The sequence below is a fragment of the Hermetia illucens genome, chromosome 6 (genome assembly GCF_905115235.1).
Source record: "Hermetia illucens chromosome 6, iHerIll2.2.curated.20191125, whole genome shotgun sequence".
Lineage (NCBI taxonomy): Eukaryota > Metazoa > Arthropoda > Insecta > Diptera > Stratiomyidae > Hermetia > Hermetia illucens.
Window position 1 is genome coordinate 35,676,473 of NC_051854.1, and position 13,495 is coordinate 35,689,967.

Below are 13,495 nucleotides of genomic sequence, written 5' to 3' on the forward strand. Positions count from 1 at the left end.
CTGGATGTTTGCATTGCAACTTATCCTGACAGGTGCTACAAAAGCATTGCAGTAGATTCTCATTTGATGGAAGTTTGGCGTGAAATCTACCGATTTTCAAATCGACGAGTTCCTCTTGAGTGGACCGGACATTTTCCGGCATTGAAAACGGGACTCTTGGTTTCTGGAGAATCGTGATAGCATTAGCAGGCTTCTCGTCTAATGCGGTAATTCCAACCTTGTCGTTTGTGTTGCAGGTGCACTGCGGTGACATGGTTTCATCCAAATTTTCATGTTCTTGAGCTTGCTTAGTATGGACATTTCCTCTTTGTTGCTCACTTGCAGAGAAAACATCGGTATCCGGGGGGCTGCCCCGCGCATACGATATGTTATGCACTCGCGGCCGTTTTAAAATATTATTGAGTTTATCGAATAAAACCTTCGTTTTGTCTGCTGGGAAAGCTATTGGAGGCTTCCTTCTTTTTTCGACACTGGACGCTTTCGGTGGAATCCTCCGTCTGTCACGAGGGTTATCGCAAATGCAATTCGAATCATTGGCTGATACAGGAATATTTCTTTTTTCGACAAATGGTTTCAAGTGAACTATGTCGTAGTCACTACTAACAGTTTGGTAGTCAGTAGCTGGGGCAACGGAATCATAATCAGTAAGAGATTCGGTTATTGATTTGGAATTCCCTGCTATTGGCTTTGTTTTCACAGGCTGGGATCTACCATTGCTCGTTATTCCACATACCTTATCACAATTACAATCCATCGGTAAGCTTCCAGGCCTCTTCAAACTTGATTTTCGGCCTCTAAAATTGTAGCTAGCCTTCACTGGCAGTCTAGGTGCCGATACTAAATAATTTTTAACTTTTGCCTTCACAAATTTTTTTTTATCATATGAACGCGCATTATGGTCTGTTCGGCAAGGGCACTCATTGTTCGGTTCAAAGTCGATTTTGTGTTTTATTTGTTGCTTTGCTTTGACGGACATAACAAAGGTGGACGATTCTGAATCTTTGTCCGTAGAGGAAGGTAACGTCGTCCGTTTCAATGATGTCTTTTGATTAGAAACTTTTGATGCCCCTGCCTTTATACGAAAGTTGAACTTCTTATTTGTTCGGGCCTCCCTCTGTTCCAGTTTACTGATCTTCATTGCCAGTTGAGTAAACAGTTCCCGTTGTGCTGGTAATCGTACATGACCAACTTCCTCATTATTACATAAATGGTTTTGCATGCAGGCACTTGCAAACAATGTGTTGAGTTTAGGAGGAAAAGTCATTGGGTTGTGAAATGGCGATAAAACAATGCCTTGAATGTGAATATCGGATTTTTCAGTTTTAAAAGAATCGTCCAAACCAACTCGTTGAAGGCTTAATTTTCCGAATGTATGAATAATGTCTACCGGTTTCTTAGTTGTTCGGTCCTCTTTAGAAGGCTCTAAACTATCGTAACAAGAAGAGCTCAGTGCGGAGTTTCCTTCTAAGAGTTTTATTTTATATCGGGACGAATTTGCCGGAGGGTGAATTGCAATGCTAAAATCAGAAGGCAGACTTGGCTTAATCTCCACGGAAGAGAATTCGGACACTGACTTGCTGCTAAGGGGTCGACTAACGTGCGACGGTTCTAAACATGACCATGATTTTGAAATAGACGATCCCCATTGTAGTCGAGGATGTACAAAAATTGTCTCGGATGTGGCTTGCTGGGGATATTTGCCAATAGTTATTGGCACTTGTTCTTCAGTCTCCCCGTTTACAAGAGGGTTCTCACAAAGGCAAAGCTCTTCACTCAGATGTGGAGTTCCTTCTGGAATGAGAGGTGGCCCAGATGTTGAGATTGATTCACCTTCTGTAGTGGAACCCGTTTGTTCTTTTTTCCGAGGTCTTTTCATTGGTCTGCGAGTAGCAAACATTCTTCGCGTTCGTCCTTTTTGGAAAGGTTTATCGTCATTTACGTAAGTGTCCGAATCGTATTCGCTATGGTATTTCTTTCTATTCCTAAAGAGCGTGCGTGTTTTTCTTCGACATTCTTGTGTTGCACATACGTTTCTAAATGGAATATTTTGGTTGACATCAGTATGAAATTGGGAGGTTTTCGTTCCGGAAGTGTTTTCATTATCCGTGGAGCTTTGAATTTCCCTCATATTTCTTTTAGTCAACATATCATCAGATGTTTTTGATTGTGTTATCATATTCTCTGTTGACAGTTCTGCTGAACAAAATTGATTTGAGGCATTTACACACTCAACTAATTTTTTTGTCGCAGAGAAGACCCTTTCTGCTTTAGAACTTCGCTCGAATAAAGAAATTGCCACCTTGTTCGTGTAATCCGTAGATGCTTGGTTGTAAAAATGATCAGGACAATAACTAGGCCCTATTTCTGCGCAATAACTACAACATGTTGCGTACACCGGCTTTATACAAGCACTTCTTAAGTTCGCCCTATTCCCGCGACATCCCTCTACTTCAAATTCGCTTCGGCAATCTTTTGGAAAGTCACCATCAACACTTTGTAGTGTTTGAATTTTTTTTAACTTGCTTATAGAACCTAAACACTTCCTTGTCTTCTGTAAGTCACGAGGCATGTTTCGTAGTTTATTATTTGAGCTCCGACGCGACGGGCTTGATCCGTATAACTTGCTTCCAGATGCAGTTAATATTATTGAATCAATTTTCCGCGAAGCGATCTTGGCTTTTCTAACACTCGGGCTTGCAGAATTTAGTGGAGATCTGCCATTCATCGTCCATCCATGATTTGGCTTATTGATGATTGCTGTGTAGGAAGGGACTTTTTGAGAATCCAAAGAACCTCCATGAGCCATTTTCGGTTTAGTAGCAGTAGATGCAACTGGACCACATAGTAACCGTACAATTCGAGTCGAGTCTGATTCAGTCTCCGTTGAGAGGGTAATCAGAGAAAAACTCTCATCGGTTTTACTGTCGCCTAAATAAATTGCTTCGTTAATGCCGGCTTTAGACGCCATCGACTGTATCTCTCGCGCCACTTTCGTTGCTGCAATAGACTTGTGCTCGTTCTTGGCAGACTTTCCTCCGGAAGGATTAAGGGAGGCGTTATTTCGGCCCATTGTAATTTTAGTGAGTGGTATACTGTCTTCGTAGCATTTCTTACAAATTTTCCTAGCTATTACAAATGAGCGCGGAAATCTTCTTAGACTGTGACATGACCTTAGAGACTGCGATTCACTTGGTGACAACGTAAGATCGAAAGCCGAAGATGAAGTAGTTCTGGCTCCATATAATCGAAATTTTGAAAGATTTTTGATGTTGTCTTGGGTATTTTTATATTTTTGTGGCAACTCCTTTGTTGATTGACTTTTCTTTGATGATAGTTTGCTATCACCCCCAATTTCCTCCCAAGCTTTAGTGGTAGTCATTTTATAACTTGAAGATGTATAATCCAAACATTTGTTGCTCAATAGTATCTTACAGACAGAACAGGAAGAAGAATCTGTCCACGATGAAGGAACGGTTGTTGCTATATTTTGGCCAAGTCCTTTTACAGCGTCACGTAAAACATCGCGGATTGTAATATCGCTTTTTCTATGAGTACAGCTCTCATGTGCATTCAACACTCTTTCATTTTTGGACTTCATTTTGATTCTAGCAAAATCCAAGTACTTAAAACTGCCAGTTTTCGCACAAATTGAGTCTCCTGGATAAGATGATGTTCCAGATGTGATTGTTCTACCTTCGCTTGGTGGTGTGTGAACACACTTCGAGTGTAAGCTGCTGGCAATAAGGCTAGTGCTTCTCCTAGAATATGCTCCATAGCTCCGATTTAAGGTCAATTTGCCCTTATGTAGAGAGCGACATCTGATACCTGAAGATGTAAAACTTTCTTCAATGTGGGATTCGGCATAAACAGTTCTTCCATGAGTATTCTCAACCATACTAGCTTCAAAATTAGTTGACTTCTGAAAGCTACGTTCAGAGCATGTTTCCTGGTCAGTAAAAGTTGAGTGTTTTCGTTCTATTAAATTCGATGATGTGAATAAAGTGCTACATTCACTATATGTAGTTTTTTCAATAGGTTTCAGTGAGGCGCATTTACCCTTTGATATGTACGATGAAGTACTGTAGACTGAATCACTTGAATGGCTACGTGGCGATCCATTTTGAGAACATACGCTTCTAACCTTTGAAGTACTTCCAAGGTAAGAAGAGCTAGTGAAAGTGAGGGTGAATTTATCGAAAGATGTGCTTTCATTAGGGGATCTTTCATTAAAATGCGAGGTCTCTTCTTTTCCGAACGTACAACCAGCTGCAACCACACAGTTCTTCCTCCTACTCAATTTGCTTCTGAGCATGTTTTTGTTCTGATCAGACTTATCACTAGATGGGTTCATACAGTCCTTACTGCAGCCGCTTCCGCGTTTGCATTCTTGTAGCTCTGACTCGCATCCACTTTCTTTCCACACTTTACTATACAGAGATTCAATTTCTTCATCCGATTTGTAAATACTTCGTTCAGAATGTCTTCGAGAAGCCTTGAAATTAGCATTCGTTTTCTCTAAAAAGTTATGAGTCTCACGAAAGGGTATACTACACTTTGAAACAATATATTCGTCCTCCTTCTTTTCTGTGGGATCTTCCCTAAAATAGTACGATGAAGTCTTCACATGGGAAATCGAAGTCTTTTGCAGGAGAGAGGAATTATTTTCAACTGAAGATGCTGAGGAAAACGGACTTGTTTGGTCAATGGTACTAGCTTCTTGCGAATAGCTCTTCTCCGTATGTGACGAATTACAAATATATTTAGAGCTTCTTTGATTCAATAGTTGCATTGGATAATCATACATTATTGACATCATAGATCGTACTGTGGCGTAAGAAACGCTTCGTACGAATGATCCGACTTTTTTCTTCGCACCGCATAAAGGGTAACTACCAGAACTTTGCTGTTCATCCACCCGAATTGATGGATGCGAAAACACAGCCTGCCATGCACCCCCACTTTCAGTTAAATCATTCTTACTTCCTGTTTCAAGTCTTCCGCTAGTTGTTAAGAAAGTAAATGAACTAGAGAATTCCGGGTCGCTTTCAGAATAATCGAAGAGTTCGGATTCCCTTTCAGATGAAGATGCGGTATATGAAGTGTCAGGAAGCCCTTCACCCACAGCAATACTTTCATTTTGTTTCATCTCAACACTTACATTGCGATTGGAGGTGGAGTCATGGAAGTACTTACTGGACTCAAGACAACCATGTTCACTTTCTTCTTCAAAAACAAGGTTTTTCTCTTCCCTCGCCAGTTTGCTTTCAGAGCATTGTAGCTTTTTGAATGAATTTGGTGTGGACGGCAAGTGATGCTTTTCCACGGTGTTAAGGTTATGCAAAGATTCCTCGATCGACACATTACTAGTGGCATCATGCGTCACCTTCAAAGTAGACCCCTCTAAGGGGTTTTCACTTTTTACGGAGTAATTAACTTCTTTCGGTTCGAACCTCCTCGTTTTGTCTGTAGGTCGTAATGTTACTTCATACAAACTTTGAGCCTTTTCAAAAACTGGGTCTTTTTTAATTTGCATGAGTTGGTGTTGACTGGCGGGTGCAGTAAACGGTGTGAACAGTGACGAAAAGGACTCTTCCTGTATGATAGCTTTATGTGCTGCAATGGATTTAGGTTTTTGAAGTTTATACTCTCTTTTATCCAGGTATTCTTCGTCGATTTCGCTGGAACTTTCGTTACTCACTTGATACCTTGCCTTAGATACGGGTCGTAAATTATGAACCAATTGGGGAGCATCATAGCGTTTCGATATAACTTTATCAATTAATTTTAGCAAACCGTTTGCAGTTTCTGTGAGCTTGGTTATCTTCTCGTGAAAATCAGCCAAACCCGGATGATAAGCAACGCCTTCATCTTCAGAATCAACTTTTGTGCCATTCGCCATGGGTTGATCTTTTCAAGAAATTACCGAGTTTTTTTCAATAAAATTTTCATATTCACCAATTAAAAAATAATAAAATTACATTTTCGGTTTGATCACTTAAAATTTTTAGTTTCTTACTATTCCCGGAAAATTTTTCCAAAGATATTGACAAATCAGTCAATGTCCTCTAAGATAGTTTATTTAGAAAAGTTTCTAATTTGCTATAATGAAAAAGTCATTGTATGCGGTATGTGCAAAAGTCTTTTCGGTTTTCCGAACTGAAATTTCAGTAATGGTAAATACATTAGAATTCGGTTATAGCAGCGCCGTATGCAGCGATTTCCTGGATTTGATTATCCGGAGCGATATCTCCGGTTGGATTCAGATACTACATATATGTATTTTTGCTCAGACATAAGGATGCTAGGCGCTTCAGGTATAACAGCTTTTGTTTACTTCTTATGTAAGAATATTTGAGTGGGCATTTGTTAACTTGTTATGTGTTATGCAGTGAATATTCCCTTTAGTGTGATACTGACATCCAAAGTCTTAGAATGCAGCAAATTTGCGCAAAAGAGATAATTTTAACTTATTATAACTTTGTTAGTAATATTGTGATTTCCACCAAACTTGGTAGTGCCATGCTCAATATTAAAGCCCATATTCATCATTCTAGAGAGCTGCATGCGACCAGGCGCGTGTCATGGGTTGCGGATAATAACATGACCCACCGGGTCAGCTACGAATATCGCAAGTTAATCTTGTAAATAAGTAGCCGCGGACAAGCAGAACATTTCCCTTTGTGTTCGTCCTCCCTTACCGATTCTTCCCGTTCAGGGGGAATAAACCTCCTTAACAAATCCGTAATCCGGGGTGAAGGGATCGACGCGCCTATCGGATGAATTGCAGTGACGTTACACTGTATTTCAGCGGCTCCCCTCCAAATACCTTCCCTACCTTTGGAGGTAACCATGGAGCATTGCAACATTGGGGCTCTGTTGCAGGGTTGACTGCTTCCCCAATACTCGTGGGAATAAAATTGGGGAAAACAATTTAAATTTTTTTAATGGGACCCCAGGGACACAAAGACAGTACCCAACACGGTTAAGGGTCGTTCAACAACATCAGAGCGGCTCTTCGCCCTTGGATGTTTTGGCGGTTATGCCGTCAACCACCAGGGACGGGAGACCTAGGCGTCGTATGGTTTGGACGAACCAACTTAACGAATTTATCGTCCGCGCCTATTACCGTGTCACGGATTTGGAACGGAATCCATCAGGGTACAGACATCGACTACATGACGCGTTCATAACCCGATTTCCGGAGCTAAGTCATGTTCCGGAACAGAACGTCGTCAACCAGTACCGGGTGATAGTGAATAACAACCGAGTTGCCTTATCAACTAGGCAACAAATCTTCCAAGAGGTTTCACTTGAGCTCGGGCTGGAGTCATCCAATTACCGGACTAGTCAAAGGAGTAATACAAGTACTCCACCTGTAAGGCACTCCATGAATCCAGTAGTCAGGAGAAGCTTAGTAACTAGCGATGTCGACCCAATTTATAATGAGGCTTTGACCGCATTCCAGGTCGCATTCACAGAGTATGCTGAAATTCTCCCAGACGCTAGGCTAAAGATCCCAAAACTGAAGTTTACTTCGGCAACTACTAACATCGTTGCTGCCGTTGACAGAATTTTGGCTGATCGTTTGGCTAGCGAGATTACTGCTACAGAGGTTCATAGCCTGATCTACGTTGCAGCTTACACGGTTATTTGTCTCCATAATCAACATCTTAGAGCGAATAACAGAGGTATGCGCAGAAGGACTTTACCGTTCTGGGTATTTCGACTCAACAAAAGAGTCGAAAAATTGAGAAAGGAGATTGGTCGTGTGACGCAAGCACTCCTTGGAAATCCATCACCAAGAGTGCACAGATGCGTTGCGAACATCATTGGAAACTACCATCTGTCCAATGATATGCCAATCGGAGAAATCCTCGAGGTGCTGAAGCAGAAACTTGCGGTATGCTCCAATCGCATCCGTAGGTATCAAAAAAGCTTTCAGCGAAGGACAGACAACACCTTGTTCTTCCAGAACCAACGGGGATTCTACAAAAATCTCACCAACTCAAGTCGGGAAAGCAACCTCGATCTGGATCTGGCAGAAGACTTCTGGAGAAGTGTTTGGAGCGAATCCAGCCGTTGCAATTTAGAAGCAGCGTGGCTCCCACACCTTATGCGTTCATGCGAGGCTCTCCTCGAAATGACCATGCCTAACGTAACTGAAGTCGACGTTGAAGCAGCCCTTGACAAGGCAGGTAACTGGAAGGCGCCGGGAGTTGACAAGATTCACAACTTCTGGCTGAAGCGGTTCAAGAGCACTCACAGGATATTGGCAAATCAATTTAATCAGATGATTGCAGATCCTGATTTAGTTTCACCATTTTTCACCAAGGGAATAACTTTCCTCATCCCCAAGGAACAGGGTGTCTCTTGCCCTTCAAAATGTCGACCAATTACTTGTCTTCCTACCATCTACAAGGTCTTCACTTCAGTTCTGTGCGCGAACATCTCAAAACATCTTGATGTTCATAAATTGATAGCTGAGGAGCAAAAAGGATGCGCAAAAGGCTCCCGAGGCTGTAAAGAACAGCTTATAATCGATACGGTAGCTGTAAAGCAGGCTGTCCATCAGAAACGAAATATCTCGACAGCCTACATCGATTATAAATCAGCCTTTGACTCCATATCACATTCGGGGTTACTACAAGTGTTACGCTTGTATAAAATCAACCCGAATGTCGTTCTTCTTCTGAGGACATTAATGAAGAATTGGAGCACGAAGCTATCGGTATCCTCACAAACATCAGGAGAGATACCAATCAGGCGTGGCATTTTCCAAGGCGACTCTCTAAGCCCACTGTGGTTTTGTTTGGCTTTGAATCCGCTATCCCATCTTTTGCATGAAAGCAAATACGGGTTCCAAGTCAAGCATGGCATATTATCGAAATGTACATTAAGCCATTTAATGTACATTGACGACATCAAATTGTATGCCAAAGACGAGAACCAACTTCGCTCCTTGCTGGACATCACCATCCAGTTCAGCAGGGATATCGGCATGCAGTTGGGTTTGGAGAAATGTCGCATAAAAACAATTGTTCGGGGAAAACACACCGACAACGAAGGATACAGCCAAAATAACATCCGAATTGAGGGTATTGGTTCGGACGACGTCTACAAATACCTCGGCATATTGCAAGCAACAACACCTGCTGTGGCAATAATCTAAGTTGCTGGGGGAATTTGAACGGCGTCTGGATCTTGTCCTTAAAACTGAGCTGTACGGGAAAAATAAAATCATGGGAATCAACACCTTCCCCATTCCCGTCCTTCTATATACTTTCGGTGTGATACAGTGGAGTAATACTGATTTATTATAGAATCTGTCAATAGACGGTTAAGGGTAGTTCTTGCAAACAACAACATGCACAATAGAGCTGCCGAAAAATTGAGGATCACTATCCCACGTCATCAAGGAGGAAGGGGGGTACTTGATTTAAAAACGTTGCACTACAATCAAGTGCATTCTCTTCGTGAGTTTTTCTATGAGAAACAATCCTCTAGCCAAATACATCAGGCTACCGTCATGGCAGATAATAAATTATCTCCTTTGAACTTGAGAAGCAGAGAATGGGATCCCATGTCGAATGTTACTTCAGTCCAACAGAAGATCGACATGTGGAAAGAGAAACCCATTCACGGAGGTCATATCAAAAATTTGTTGTTGTCAGGCATTGACATCGAAGCCTCCAACAAATGATTGACAAATGGTGTACTTTTCTATGAGACCGAAGCATTCCTAACTTCAATTCAGGATGCTTCGCTCCCAACAAAAAATTATAAACGGTACATTCTTCACGACTCCTCAATCACCAAATCCAGTTGTAGGTTATGCAACTGTGAAGAGGAGACCATCCAGCACATAACATCTGCGTGCAGGATGTTGAGCGGTACCGAGTACACCAATCGTCATAACTCCGTCTGCAAGATTCTCCATCAAAACCTTGCGTTGAAGTATAACTTAGTGGCAACCTACCATCCTTACTATAAGTATACTCCGCAGAGAATCTTGGAAAATGATCGGGTCAAATTACTGTGGGACCACACTATCTCCACCGACCACAGTGTTAATCATAACAGACCCGATCTAGTTCTGCTTCTGAAGGAAGAACGAGCGTGCTTTATAATCGATGTAGCCGTACCGTTGGACCGGAACACTGTTGAAAAACAGCACGAAAAAATCCGGAACTACGGCCCCTTGGCAGATGATATGAAGCAGACTTGGAGACTACAAAAGATCCAAGTAGTCCCAGTAATAATTTCAGTGACGGGATTAGTCCCGCAGAACTTACATAAAGCGCTGAAAACGCTCGATCTTAGGGCTGGACTATACATGGAGATGCAAAAAGCGGTTATCCTTGCAACCTGTGCTATAGTCCGAAGAGTCCTGTCCGGTAACAATCTGACCTAATGGGTTTCAGTCTTGATCCGCACTGTCTTCGATATAAGATCCATGTCTCTGTAGTGTAGGACCTCCGCGTCATTGGCTGAAGTGTTTGCGACAATCGGGATGTAGTAATACATTTTCGCATTGTCGCACACACTTTGCGTTAAAACGCATCATCGCTGTGATGCGGGTCTTTGGATGTTGCCTTCAGCCCATGCTTAGGTTGGTCGCCCCTCGATCCGGTTGGGCGGGAAGAGGGTCTGTGAGCTTTTTTAACTATATATGTATATTTAAACACGTATTTTTTGCAATTTTAGGTTGGGGTGGTTTCTGAGAATGGGTTTTTGAAACAAATGATCATTTTTAGCCCCCGCACTTCCTTCCTTGATGTCACACGGACTTTTCTCGAAAACGTCTCGAATTGAGTGCACATACGGAAACTGTGCATGCTTTTGTGTTGAACTTAAGAGCGGTACCTAATTATACAAAAAGGGGGTGTAAAATATTTTTCGTCCAAATATTTCCATCTGTGGTATCAAATGAAAAGTTTCAATTAGTATTTTATTAAATAAATATTAGAATTATGGCGGTCCAATGATAGTTTAGGTGCCTTGGTTCCAGCGCGGATTGGTATCTGCAATGAAACACAAAACCGGGGAAATGCCTCCTGAACTAACACCGCCAATTATGCTACCAAGTTCCTGTCTACACTTCCGCGTGGTCCTCGCTGGTAGTTTTTTTCTGAAAGAAAAACTGAAAACTGTTCCATTTTGCCAACCGATCACAAAGCCACGAAAAAGCCTCGGTAAAAATTGGACATACAATGACGAGCCAGACAGAGGAAAAGAAACTAAAAATTTGTGCACTTTTTCATAGAATGTTCCCTGTGAAGGGCAGGGCCTGCCAGCCCAGCCGACACCCCGTCCGTAGTGTAGCTGTAATCACATCGTGTCGTAAGGAATCCGCTGCATAGAAACTAGTTTCTTGGATAAGAATGGCTTTACGATATATCATAGCTGCCATCCAGCAGACTATATGTTTGAAGTAGGTTTCCTAGTCAACCAAAAAATGGAACCTGCTATTATTGGCTTTCAAAACATAAGCAAACGGCAGCCCACATAGCCGTTGCAAAGCAAATTTTGAGAAATCAACCTCCATTGCACCGCCATTGTGTTTTGAAATATTTTCCTTCTATAAATCATAGAAAATGACCTTTTATTAACACAAGGCAATATCACACTTTCTGATGTCAGCAAAAAGCGACAACCGGTGCCAAGGAGGTAAAAGGTTTGGAAAACTCAATGAAGGTGACGGGCGTAATGTTGATTTGCGGACATTGACGACCTTTTACTTGTCAATACATGGTTTACCAAATGATTGCTCATCTTTCTTCATTTTATGTTGGGAACAGTAAGACGCAGCTCAACTATATTTTCATAAGATAACCGCATTTGCTCACCGTCACTGACTGTAAAGCCACTCTCTATGAGACCATTATACCTCAAAGAACTTTATGAAGATCGTCGCTGACTAAATCTGAATAAAACAGAGTTTTATGAGTTAGTGATATCAACCTGCGGAGAAATGAGCGTTTGAAGTATTTCGGATCTATGTTGTCAACCAACAGTGAAGCGCGTTATGAAATAGCTTCATGCTCCGGGCAACTTAAATGAAGTAGTGTGCCACACCTTTGTCGTCAATACATCAATGCACGTTTCAAATCTCAAATTTCGCGTAGTGCCGCCCAATTTGTCGCTGTCGATGATCCTAAGTGCTGGCCGACTACCAAAGACAATGTACACCACCTCTTGGTAATGGGGAGATGATGCGTTGGGTTAGTAACGTTAGACGCCATGATCACGTACGAAATGACGACAGCTGTGATCATGTGAAGTTACACCCATCGTGGAAAAAGTGCAAGAAGTTATGGCCATTTAGTTCGCACTTAAAGGAAGTCACTTGCTAAGGCTGACCTTAAACATCGAAGTCGGTAGGAGTTGACCAAAAGGCCGACCGACATAACGATGGCATGATACGCTAGATGGTGATTTGAGAGCCTCTCGACTCTACTCAGGCCAAGCCTATGACAGGGAAAATGGTAAACCCCAACCGAATTCGCTATTGCATGGTACAAAGGTTAAAGAAGAAGAAAACATCAGAACCAAGTTGACGAAAAGTCAGCGCATTGATTTCGCAACGCTTTAAGACAAGGGGATGCGCAAATTTTCCGCATTCTATGCGATTAGGGTATAAATCGTACACAATAGAATGAAGGGTATTTTTGCCTGAAGTCAACATTCTCAATGTTCGTTAGATTAGGAATAAATCAGACAATTTGGAATTTTTGGGTTCAGTACAAGATTTCAGTATATTAATTATAATAATCGTTGGCGCGACAATCCAATTGGATCAAAGGTTTGAAGTTACAGGTTTTATAGGTTTTAAAAATCATTTTTATTTTTAAGAAATAGGTAACAATAGTATATAGATTGGAAAAATGAACAATAAAAAACAATCTTTTAAAATAACAAAAATAACTTAAATCTAATGGCCACTGTGGGCTCTCAAAATTTTTGAATAACGATTTACAGACAGAGAAGAGAAACAGTAAGAAATAAAAATCTAATTTTACAATAAGTTGTCGGGAAATGGTCAAAAACCCGACAGAATTCACTTGGCCTTAGTGGCAAATAAAGAAATATAAAAGTAATAATAAATATTTGATGGCTTCAAAAGATACTTTTAACTTAAATTATTGTTCTTAAAACTATCATAATTATATATTTTATATTATACATTTTTTTCTTTTTTTTTTTTTACAATAACATCCATACAAGAAAAACAAAGAATAACAACGTATGTATTTATAAGTTACAACTGGAGACAAAATCAGCACCCGTTCAATATGTACATATTTACAAAGCCCCACCAAGAAACAAATGGCAGAACTGAACACGGCCACCGCTAACCGGCATCCCGCAGCCACCAGTACCAAGATTTCTCTTTTTCATCCCGCTTAATGTCAATTGCTCTCGCTCTGGAGTATCTCCAGTCGAATCCCGGAGCCCCCACTGTCAAATTCGGGGGGTATTCTATCCTTTTGTCCGT